At 29.6% G+C, this 13,702-nt stretch overlaps 1 non-coding gene across 1 annotated transcript; it reads right to left on the bottom strand.

The window, feature by feature from the left end:
* Positions 1 to 3,748: 3,748 nt before the first annotated feature.
* Positions 3,749 to 3,830, bottom strand: TRNAS-GCU (transfer RNA serine (anticodon GCU)). Its single transcript has one exon. It is a non-coding gene; the product is annotated as a tRNA-Ser (tRNA).
* Positions 3,831 to 13,702: the final 9,872 nt, after the last annotated feature.

Below are 13,702 nucleotides of genomic sequence, written 5' to 3' on the forward strand. Positions count from 1 at the left end.
TTGACGTTGTCTCCGGAGGCCAAAAGACGTTCTCACAATACTAAATTACTAAAATACAATGTTCTGAGAGGTTATCTTAGCAAAACTCTTACTTTCTGTTACTGGGTTCTTTGCTTCCTTGCCGGAACTAGCACTGGTGGTTACACTGGTACTCAGATTCTTGGAATCCACTTTGTACAGAAAAACAGGTACTAAATTCTTGAGTAAATACTTACGAAAAACAGAATTTGGAGCTATATGTTACTACAATAACTCCAGCTGGTCTCCTCATCAAGTATATAAAGAAAATAAAAATGATAGAAGTAAATACATAAGAAGGCTTAGCTGTTGATGAAAGTACTTCCGAGTCGAAATGTGTCAGGGATTTAGACATGGACTACTATTAGTTTTATCAAATTGTATTAACTGGTTTCGCTAATCAATGTGAAAACTAATCTTGTAGATTTTATCCTCTAGTCATAAATCATTAATCTTGAAATGTAATGAATTACATACGTCATAGAAATATGCAGAAAAAGGATTATTTCCTGAAAAAGAAACTTTCAAACAAGAATAAAATGGGATAAAAATTAGATAGAAATAGTAAGGAACCTATATTGAATCATCTAGTTGAAAAACATATTACATTCATCAGTTATTATTTTTTTCTTTTTACTTATAAAATATACTATATTAAACGTATGCCTTAAATGATTACATCACAGCTTTGTGTGTGAACATTCCATTTGTAATTTATTGCAGGATAGATATGAGTTTACCTGGTATAAAGCTAACTTAATGGTACACCAATCCATTTAAAAGGCCAAAAAATCCCATTTCTTAACCTTAAAATCGAAATGAAATCCTAGTACTTCCTCAGTAGTCAATCCAGGACCTGAAAAGCATTAACTTATTTTTCAAATAACAAGACGTGACAGATGAGGAAGAAGTCAGCCTTCGTCTGTATGTGAGATCATATATTTTAACTCTCATTTGTATTAATGTAAGTAAAATATGAATCTACAAATGTCCACAAAATAATAATAATGTAAGAAAAAATATGAAAAAATACTGAGATATTCTGTCTCAATCTCTGAAAAATTTTTAGAATTGTAAATGGTTATAAATTAGTGAAATGATGTCTATATATTGAAATATTGCTTTGTTGTATGTAAATGTGTAAACAAAATTTATTAAGGTGCAATATAAAATTTGTTTATTATAGCTATATGTTAATTGTAAACTGTTCATTGAAAATATTTTTATTTGTGGAAATGGGTAGAGGACCCCGAACTGTTGTTTAAATGTACTAAAGAATTTATTTTTTATTTTTTATTTAATAATTGTTTTATTGTTATTTACAACTGTAAACAAATATATACATGTAAATTTGCTGTAGGTGACATAGTGACATGATACAAACATGTGAAGAATCTACCCACTGATAGAACTCCAATAACATTTCTAGAGGAGAAGATCTCGAGGCCATCTTCTTTTCAGACGCCTAGGAGGATACTAAAGAATAAAAGTGAATAAAGGGTGAAAATGTAATCCTGAAATTAAATATAATAAGGTTTTAATATGGATCTAATATCTCTTAACTGTATTGTAATTATGGTTATCTTTATAGCACAACGCTAATTCTCAAAACTTTCTAACTGTTTTACACTGTAGATGCAAGGTTTGGCAACTAAGTTAGCGATAGGTACGATACAGTCTTGAGGATATAACGCCAAAATTAATTAGAGCAAATATTACCTTCCTGATCCACCTTTTTTCGTCTCTCAGTAAGCATCAGAGAAATGCATTTTAAGGAATCAGGTTTCAAAAGAAAGGGAATTACATGGAGAAGTGACGAATCCCAATTTCGATTCTTAAATGCTTACTGGAACATTAATAACATTTATTTAAAAAAGTGAGAGATTTCAAATCTTTGGCAGAAGTAAGTCGCCGGATCGAGACGGTTCAATTTGGGTATTAAAACTTCCGACGCGGACATCAATACCCAAGCACGTTCTAGTGGAACGCAAGATTGAGCTCTGAATGTTAAAAACCAAAAATGAACTGTTCTTAAGATAGCAAAGGAGTTAAGGCCCAGGTCAAACCTCATTTTAAGGTTAGCATCCGTAGCGCCTTGGTTGCCATGGGATACTTACGCAACGATTGGGCTAAGAGGTCAGCCGATTTTAATATTTGATGGCACAAATTATTCAAATAGATAGCGTGAATGTTTTGAAACAAGTCAAGTTCGAGATTCTAAAATGTTTGTATCAAATTGGTTTAGTCTGTCCATTTGTGCATGTTTTAAGCTAAAGACAACCATTTCGTAGGTTTTAATACTTAAACTGCACAGTGTTATTTCATCAATATTTCGAGCAATTTAAGCTCCAAATATTGAAAAACTATGTTTAGTCTGCCCATTTCTGAATATGTAATGTTTTTTCTTTTTATCCAATTTCCAATATTCATGTTTCAAATTATCCTGATCTCCAAAAATTCATAGCCCAACTAAAACATCCGTTCATGTATGGTCTAGCTTTGAATCTCGGCGAGTACATTACAGGATAATTTTAATTCACGGATAGCTGAATCACCGAATTACTCATTACGTAAACTGTTACATAAAGATAGTCATTATGAATTGTGTAGTTTCACCAATTTTGTGTTGAATTAAGTTTTTTCATAATGTCATATAGTTTATATGAATGAAAAAAAAATTGCTTGGATTTAGAATGAATTAAAGAGAAGAAAAAAACCTGGATAAACTAGTCTTATCAAAAACATTCATGTATACTGAGTAATGCAGTATTTAAGCAACTATATTGCTCCTAAATTATTACTCTGGCTAAAACAAAGAATCAGTGTGGAGCCGCCACTCTCCTGTATTATAGATTCTATTGTATTGTAAATATTTTCAAAGGAAAATAAGAAACGTTCTAACCTTTCTTATTTTCCTTTGAAAATATTTAATTACTGGAATAGTTTGGAAAATAATAATTCGAAATGTTTTTAGACGGAATAATACAATTTTAGATAAAATATAGTTTGTGATTTTTTTTTAAAAATATTGAGTCTTAAACTGGCTCTCGTTAAAATCCTCCCATTGGGACGATTGATGAAATCGGTATGGAGTCTTTGGGTTCACTAAAGCTTTATTTATGAATTTTAAAATATTCTAAACTAACGATAATTTTTAGATCTGACACCGATCAGAATGTTTTTTCTATCTACTATCGGGCTAATACTATGAAAAGAATTCATAATTCATGTACAAAAAAAAAGAAAGAAAAGTAGCTTGTTTTTATATTTTGTCAATCAAAATCAACAGGAGATAATAAAATAGAGCTAAATTTTTTAATTTCTACAAAAGTCATCATGGTATGTTCTGATACACTGTGACTCCAGATAACATGTATATTTCTTCATAACCCTTGAAGTTCGTTGCAAACCTTAGCTAACTGCAAGACCCTTATAATCTTAATATAAATGATTTCATTGAAATGAGGGAACCAATAGTTCTTCGAAAAATAAAGGACTCTGAGATTTTTTTTCCAAATTGTATTGGTCACAAAAAAGATATTTTTTTCCCTTCTACTTCTATTAGTGAAATCCCCTATATTAAGTGGTTAGTGAAATAAAAAAAATTTTTTTTTTAAATAAACCTTCAGACTTCAAATAACCGCATTGAACTTATTTAACTGTTTTATCCTTAAAAATTAAATGAAAGAAAGAAAATTCCTTTTAACTTTATGAACAAAACAAAAATCAACGACGAGGATGGGATTCGAACCCACGCGTGCAGAGCACATTGGATTAGCAGTCCAACGCCTTAACCACTCGGCCACCTCGTCATGCTTACGCCGCTCCATCCCTTGATGTGTTGCGCATGCACCTTATTTCGCTATAAAATATGTCAAACATAAATTCGTTTAAATAGTTCATTGAATAGAATGTAATAATTATTTTATCGAAACAAAAATAGAAATAAAAATAAATATGATTTGCTATTTACGTAGATGAGATAAGGTCATAATTGAGTCATCTTAAAAAACATTTTGCATGTATGCAGTTCACGGAAAACCAGAATTTCAGCTTTTGCCACAGTGCCAATCTTACATCACAGGTGTAGGAGTTGTTTCATTAGGTTAAAGGTTAAAGTGACTAATTGTTTTTTTCAATGTAGCTTGGTAACTTATTCTTACCATCAACCTGAAGATCAATTATATAAAAAAAACAGCAGAATCGGATCATCCCTTAATGAGTTAATTCGTGAAGCAGATTTGCCAACCAAAACTTAAAAATCCGTCTTTTTTGACTCCCAGGGCTCTAAAATGTGAAGAACAGGACTGCGAAAATTTGTTCGAATTGCAATATATTATTTCTTAGTAGCTATCTCCGGTGGGGAGGTCAAGGAAGTAAATATTTAATTATAATAATAAAGGTTCGATGATGATACTACCAATCACTATCTAAATACATCTGTCCACTGACCCCCGTTCAAACCCTAATCTACAAGATCAGTCAACGTAATTCTCCCAGCTACGCTTCGGTATACCCTTCGTACGTTTATCCATTCGTTCAGTGTTTATTAACATTTTAGGGATCCGTTTGTTACACGCCTATCTTATTTTCCCCAATCCTAAATTGTAAAAAATCTAATTAGATTTAATATTTCAAATTAAATTTTTTGAAATAACCTCCTTCTACTGTTTCATGTCACTGCTTTACTTGAGCTACTATCCGATCACAAATTTAACAACAGACAGACAAACACAGATCCTAAATTGTTCCTTGATGTCTAAAAGGTAACACAAAAGTAAACTTTTTCTATTTTCAAGGCATAAATATTTTTCGTTACCTGCATGAATATTCCCTACCTTTGGTAGTTGCAAAGTAAAATATTAACATTTATATAAAAATTTATTTATTTTTTAACACCGAGAATTCAACTAAAACCATTAGAAATAACACAGTTCATTAACATGTCGCTAATTTGCTTGAATAGTGACTCATCTAAAAAAAAAAATTATTTTGACTTGGATGTATTCCTTGTTTGTACCGTGTACTATGGTTACTTTTTGACAAAACTACTACTTTGGGACGGTCTATAGAGGGACAGAAGTAGAGAAAGAAATCCATGATTACATCTTAGAAACACGTCCATTTCAAAATTAAATAAAAAGGATTGGAGTTCTATCAGTGGGTAGATTCTCCACATGTTTGTATCATGTCACTATGTCACCTACAGCAAATTTACTTGTATATATGTGTATATAGTTGTAAATAACAATAAATAAATTATTTAAAAAAAAATAAATAAAAAGATTTTTTTCCAGATGTGATTAATATTTATGATATTTACAGGTGTTTTGTTTGAGTATATTGCACTCAATCCATTTCTGAATAATTTTCTAGTTAACGTAACATAAGCTGTCGATAACTATTCTACAATCAGCAAAATTAGACAGGGGTGTTGCTTCAATAATTTTTATTATTAATTAAGTGTGGGGCAACATTATAAATCACCATACTATTTTGACCAACTATTTAATATAATAGTTTAATATAATTTAATATAATTTCACAACTATATTAAAAAATTTTAATTGTCTTAACGATTTTTAAAAATATTTTTTCAGAATTATTAAGTTTATATATATTCATTTTTTAAAATTATTATTATTTTATTTCCGTAACTTTGTGTGCACTGTTTTTATCATTTAAATTTATTTTCTGTTTAATGCGTATGCAAGAACACTCTGAACTCTAATGCTTATTTCCCTTAAGTGTGTGAGATTATATTATTATTCTTCAATCAGACACAATGTATAAAAAAAAAAAAATATTAAGTAGGGGATTTTAAAAACGATAAGTTGTAATTGTTAAATACAATTATTAATTTAAGGAATGAATAATTTTTGCGGGAGAGAGGTGCATCCCACAGGTTAGAAACCACTAGGGTTGTTTGTAGCCGAGGGAGTTAAAGAGCTGCTAACTTTAACTGTTTGCTGACTGAAGCGACGCCGGTTCGCATAGAGTGGTACCCTGTAGATAACCCCTCTTCCCACCCTGTGTGTAAAAAAAAGTTTAGAAACCACTGTAATACTTAATATACAATATACTTTAAACTGGCTCTTTTAACAGAAGTGCCAATTAATTGGTGTTATCACTCTGTTATATCTTTTGCTAATTAATGTTCAAGTTTTTGTTTTACCTTGATCATATGATTTTACGCTTATTAGGATGCTATTAACATGTTAATTATTAAATATAATTTTAGCACCTTGTTATGGTATCGATTGTCCTGATTAAAGGATTGCCAAGCTATCGAGGTTATAGACAAGCGGAGAGAGGTGGTAATTGTGTTGATACAGATCGATTTACTGCTGATGCAGCGGCCCGACACGAGCTGACACCTTGCTCAATGGCACAAACCCACTCAGCTATCTAGTCTTTGAGATTTTTTGAATAGTTTTGTCATTAAATCTTCTGATGAAACTCGGTTTTTACATAAATAAGATATCATTACATAAACCGCTCAGGTAATTTTGGTTTGTATTATTTGTTCTGCTTTGATTGTGCTTTCTATAAATAGTACATTCTATAAAGATTTTTTTAGATTTGGGAATGAAGCTTTTAGATTGTATGAAGAAAATCATACATAAAGACCTTAATGTTCCCTATTTAACGGATCTAGCCCGAACCAAATATCACTCCTTCCATTACAAACTCCCAAACCACTCAAACCCCCTAGTTTCTAACCTTGCATCCTCTTCCATTCCTGACAATCCTCCGAGGCGCCTGAAAAGAAGATGACCACGAGATCCGCTAATGTAAAATGTCATTAGAGTGCTACCAATGGTTATAATACTGAATGTATTATATATAATATACAGTTGTAAATTTCAATAAAGATATTAAAATAAGAAAATAAAAAAAAGATAGTATGAAGAAGTCTGAAAATATAATTCAGCACTTTATAGACGACTAGCCAAAAGGCAATCCACAACTTCTAGTTAACATAAAGCACTATTAAACTAATAATTAAATATAGACTTCTGATTAACAATCAGTAATTAATTAACAGTTGTTTCCTTCTAGCACACCAGGACAACAACAAATAGTGGGTTCTTTTTTTTTGTAATTTAAACAAATCATCCATGTGTAGGGCAATTACAAAATTTCAAACTGTTAACATAGACTACTAACTTAAAAATGAGAAATATATAAAATGCTCACTAAATTTAAATTCATTTTTGACTTCCGTATGGGCATATTATTATGTATTTTTTTGGGTGATGTCAGAAGTTGTATACATAACATGTATATAATAATTTTTACCAGAATGGAAGTGACAATAAAGGAGAGTGAATTTAGAAGAAATACAAATAAATCGAAATAAAACATATATAAAAAAAAAAAAAGGAGAAAATTTATTGTTCTTAAATTTTGGCTTTATTATTTTTGAATATCGGGTATGTAACTGATGTATATGACCTTTACAATACAATAATAAAAAAAAAAATATTCTTGAGCGAATTTCTCATTAAGGATAACATTTTACCAAAGCGTATTTGGCAATTAAAGATCAAGGATAAATGAATATCATTTAAAACAGTGATAAATCATAAATAAATCAAGGATAACGCTCACATGGATAGATAGTAATTAATGACGGAAAAAATTAAGTAGTGGTTATAAAATACTGTTGAAGGAGAACCAACCAATAAAAATGGCTTATGAATTTCAGATATTGTTAGCGCGAATAATGGCGGTATTGTATATTATATTTATATATTATATTATATTTATATATTATATTATATTTATATATTATACGGTATATATATATATTATATTTAGGGAGGGTGGTAAAAAAGTATTAGTCAGAAAATGGTCAAAACAAGTTAAGAGTTGTACTGGCAAGCAGATTTTGCAATTCTCAACTAGGCTACCCTTCTGAGATTATTTCATTAATCTAATTAGAAAAGCAACTTTGGAGAAAGGAACATGTCGATTTTATTTTGTTGTAATGTTTTAATGCAGTTTGATGCCAATTTGAACAGAAACAAATAATGTTGTCCTGGCTATAAAATATTGCAAATAACTACAAATACAACTTACAACCCATAATTTTTTCTTCTTTCTCACAAAATGTTAATTTCTAGTTGTTCGTATAAAATGTTAGATTTTGAAAACATATATATCTAGACCCATAAGACACACATATGTCTGCCACCACTCATAATAAAGGAAATTGAACTTACTATAAAGTGGTTTATGACATTTATCTTCGTAGGGATAGTAGTTTTTATGATATAAGCTTATGAATATAAATTTGGCAAATGAAAATTTGCCCGAACAACTATATATATTATTTTAGCATAGATCGCGAAAACTACTACGACGATAAACGTTAAACTACTTTATAGCCCATTAAACTTGCTTTAATTTGAGTGCTAACAGACTGCTGTACGTCAAATGGTTTTTGAGATATAGATTTTTCAAAATAAATTCACAAACTATTAATCTTTCTGTATGTTCCATACAACATTTTTATGAAATGTTACTTTATACAAAGCTATATCTCGAGAACTATTGAACTTAAATAGCTCTATTAGGGCTTACATTTTAGCAAATTTACTCTACTTTAAATGATACTCTCTTAGATTTTCTATTGTTAGTAGTTTTAAAGCTCAGGATAAAAAATTAATTATTTTTAACGTTTTGAAACAGCCGCTATTTTTATTCCTCCCACCTGTACTTGGCAGACTGATCAGTTTTGACTAGTAATTAAACATAGTTTTCAATTAATCAATCAAAAATTGGGGTGAAATAACTGCCTTTTTTTCTCCTCTTGGGGTCCTGTACTAATATTCTCTGGAGATAGTATAGTCAGCATTATGCTTTTAAAGACTAAATTACTCAAAAGGTATTTACTGATAATATTAATCCGGGTATACACAGATAGTTTGCCTGAATATATTCCTAATGTCGAGAATAAGAACTAATTTTTCTGTAAAAAAAAATTAAGAACAGTGTGGATTTGTGAAATATAAATCAATTTCAAGATTTTATCAAGCACTAGAATTCACAAAACAAACTAACTTTTTGTCTGAGGAAAAAATGGCCGGGGTTGCCGTCATTAATAATAAGCTCACATAAGTAATACTTATTTTGTAGATAGTCTTTGTGGCGGTCAATGAAGGTACAAAATTGTGAACAAACTACTTAGTGGTAACCAATGGTTCGCCCCACTTTATAGGGGTTCATCAGAGCTAAATGAAAGTAAGTTACAAATACTGTAAGATGTGAAAAGAAAGTTGGAATACATATAAAAAAGAGTAAGAAGTCATACAAAAAATTTAAACAAAAGAAAAAAAAAGAAACAAGTTAGGAAATAATTATAGATGAATAGGAAACTAATTAATAATAGGTACAGCCATTTGTGATAGAGTTAAATATAGAACAATAGTTACGACAATAATACACTATTATAGGAAATAATAACAAATATATTGTCCTCCACAGTCCTAAACCTTTAAGCATCAGGATCAGGTACACATCTTTTTTTCCCTCTTATTTGTTATTTTTATTATTTATTATAATTGTTATTTTTTCCTTCTTACTAGTTACCATGTCATACCTTTGCTACATTTACTTCACCTATCTGTTTACTATTTACACCTACCTTTTTACCATATTTTTTACAGTTTCTAATATGTATTATTCTACTATTTATTTCTACAATTCTATAACGCATTACTGTACCTATTATTAATTAATTTCTTATTCATCTAAATTTATATTTCGTTAACTTAATTTGTCTCTTTCATTTGTTTTTTGGATAATTTCTTACTCTCTTTGTATATGTATTATAATTTTCGTGTCTCATTTTACAATCTTTGTATCTTCTTTTCATTTAGTTCTGACGGAGCACTGCAAACTGGGGCGAAATGTTGGTTATAATTAAATAGTTTTTTTTTTCTATTTTGTACCTTTATTGACCCCACCTGGACTATCTTCATGCAATCTAATATACTTCATACGGTCAACTATCTTCTCCAACTTATCTTATTGTGCCGACGTTTTGACCCAAATTTCAGGCCTTCATCAGAATTGAATACAAAAACCGGGAAAAGAACCATTAGATAGTGAAAGAACCAAACAAAGAAACATAAAAATTACACATAACTATAAGAAGAACAATCGATACTAAAAGAAGATAGTGAATTTACACAAAAATAAATAAATAAAATAATATTGAAAATATAAGAAAAATAATTAAAAATCAAACAATGCTGTATGCAAATAATGAAAAACTTGAAAATAACATAAGTAAAATATATACGTGATATATAATAAGAAAAACGAAAATATTTAATAAAATTAACAAAATAAAGAGGTTATATCTAAAATTACATAGTTTAAAAGAGGGTTTGTAGTAAAATTGATTATAGTGATACACGATAATTAGAAGTGAAAAACGTATGAAAGAAAAACAATAAAGACGATTAGAGAGAAAAGAGGGCTATGTGAGTGGGAAAAAAAGAAAAAGAAAATAAACAGAGACTCACATGACTCAGGGGATTCTCCATCACGAGTAAATAACTAATTTTTTTATTTAAAGAAAATACTATGCACCAGAATTTGAACAGCTTCCAATAGTAGTTTTTCATTTCACAGTTTTTAAAGATTATTTATCAGAGGATATAAGTTAAGGTTTTTATTTATAAATTACGTAAATATAAATGACACGTAGAACGTAATAATGAATACAAAATTTCTTATAATATGTTGTAAATTTAACAGAGAATAATTAATTTCAAATAGTATTAAACAGTATGTAACCACTTCACATTTATTCTTTATATAGCTTTGTGTTCCATTTGATTCAACGAATTAATAAGCAAAAATAACTTTTTAGCCCTGAAAATAATTACACTTACACGTTTTATTGACATAAGCATAAGATTAAGTCTTATCTCATAATAAGAATAAAAATCGATGGAAAATTAAATTTAAAAAAATAGAAACTGAGATGCAATCGCATTCCTTTGGCGCTGTATTAATCTCATCCAATATACTACTATCTGTACTTCTCTTTTTTAGGATGTCATCAAGTCTACGTGATTTTACGTAGAGTGTTCCTCTCTCCTCTTCCCCCCTCCCGTCCCCGAAAAAATGACCTATCATCAGAGAGGCATAATGTCTATTACGTCAGAAAGTGAAATATGCGACCCAGTCTCGGGGCCCAGACGCTAAAGAAGACTCCACTATGGTGACGGCGGGAAAATGAATCAGAGGAACAAGAAGAAAAAAAATAAACAATAGAAGAAGAGGAAACGTGGGAGACGGGAATGAGGAAGACTACGGGAGCGCTGCCTGGCGGAGGCTGGGCCACTCACAGGGTTAGGAACCTCTTTGGAATTCGCGGCCTTGGTCTTGTGTGTCCTCGCTGCTTCTGACTTACGTAATCGTTTCGTCGCTGTCACTGCTTGGTAACGGGTCGGAACAGTAACATGATAACTACTATGTTGTAGCCAGGTAACACATATGGTGACCGTGCTCTGACAAAGTTGTGAGATCAGTTCTAGCCTGTTGTCATCAGAGTTTTCTACACAATGAAAAGGATTTTTTTTTCTTCTTTCCTCCTTTATTAAACAATAAATATGATTGTCCTGATTATGTCATTGTCATATTTAACATGACAGCGAAGAAATCGAGATTAAAAGTTTTGATTTTTATTTATTCAAATTGCAAATTTATACCCATATCTACAAAGGGAGTGTAGGAATAGTATTAGATTGGACAATTTTTTTAGATTTTGACTTTTAGCTGCATGCTGTAATTTATTTTAAGCAAAATAAATTCATGAAAAATATTGGAGAAATTTTGTTACTATTTACAATTAATTTTAATATGAATTTCGATAATTGGAATAAATACAAATTGAGACCAAAATGCAATTTAAATTAAATTAAAAACAAGCCTGACCTGAGCGAGAGGAAGGTTATAAATAGTTTGTTTATATGGTAGTGATAGTATCGATAAATTGAAAATTAAAAGTTTTAAATATTTATGAATTTTTAGAAAATAGGTAACTAAACATAAGCTTAGGTAAGCTTATTAATAATAAATATGACTTTCTAATAATTGACTTTTTATAGGGTGTGTTTGACTTATAATTAATGAGCTGGGCAGAATAGCCAGCAAAACAATTTTTAAATTTTGATGTGAGGTGAGAATTTATATTTAAGGTATATTATATTATTAGTGATAATGTTGTTGTTATAAATGTTACAAATGTATATAATATAAGCTGTTAAATATTTAGATTGTCCTTGAGGATGGCCGAAACGTTGGACTATTGATGTAATAAAAAGTGTAGAGACTATACAAGGATACAATTTTGATTTATTTAATAAGTAATATATATATTTTAAATAAACAGTTATCATTTTTGTCTCATTTCCGTCTTTTGTCTCTATTTTGGGAAAAAATATGACATATAAACTATAAACAAAGGAATCACATTAATAGAATTTTAAAAAAATTAGCGTTTATTTAAAAAAAATTAGTGTTTATTTAAAAAAAAGCATTATGAAAGAATGTTTATTTCTATATATAATTTATTTTAACATAGGAAAACGTTATTATTGTAACCGGAAACAAATGATTGCAATTTCACGATTCTTTTGTTTTATGCCTCGGATTGTCAAATTTATTTAATTTATTATTTAACTAAGCCCTTTTTATAATTATAATCAGTTCAAATGGTCTACAGATGATACTGTGATTAAAGGCATAAGTGCGATTGAATAAAATTGAACAATTCTAAGATCAGTCAGTTTTAATTTCTGCCTGTTCGTATTAATTCATATACGTTTATGGCTTACGATCCTAACATAACTACATTGGATAAAATAACCTATAATATAATAACTGTTACACATTTGAAAAATATGTTTTTGCGTTATGGTAACACCGTAAGGGGCGCTTTTTATTCACCATAAAAACGCTTAGTCATTATATGCATAAAGTTATTAATTCATTTATCTATACGTGGTATTTAAGAATATATTTAATAATGCGATATGAGTGTAAAAAAAACCAAATCTCATCGTTCCAGAAAATAAGAGGATGGCTCAAATACGACAGTATGTCCTGGGGTCCCTTCGGATATTTATGTCTGGAGGGGTGATATGGTCAGCTCTATATGACAGGGTTGTCCCCTCCTCCTCCACACAGGGCTTAGGTGCTCAATTTATAGACACTCTGTTGACACTCGGCTAGATCTCCCTTCCAGAAAAAGAAAAAAACATCCCAAAAAGCTACTGTGAAAAACAATATTCATTCATTCATTGCAAATCTTATTCACTTGCTTTTCCATCAAGAATTAATTTTAATAGAAAAAAAACAACCTAAAATCGAATATATTGTTGTATATAAACCTATATAATTAATCTTTAATTAAATGTATTCGATATAGATAGAGAATAGAGAATATAGCAAATTTCACGCTACTGAATAATAAAGGTATTTTGAGGAATATTTGTTTAATATACAAATTCTTATACAAGTTTAAATACAATGTTGATAATTAATCAATAAACTAGGAACAATTATTTTTCTTTAAAAATTAAGAATCTTTATCGTCTTCAATGCAACTTAATTAATTATTAGTTAATTTGAAAACGATTATATTTCTATTGTAATAATT

This window comes from Halyomorpha halys, unplaced genomic scaffold (genome assembly GCF_000696795.3).
Source record: "Halyomorpha halys isolate HHAL.00 unplaced genomic scaffold, Hhal_1.1 Scaffold560.1, whole genome shotgun sequence".
Lineage (NCBI taxonomy): Eukaryota > Metazoa > Arthropoda > Insecta > Hemiptera > Pentatomidae > Halyomorpha > Halyomorpha halys.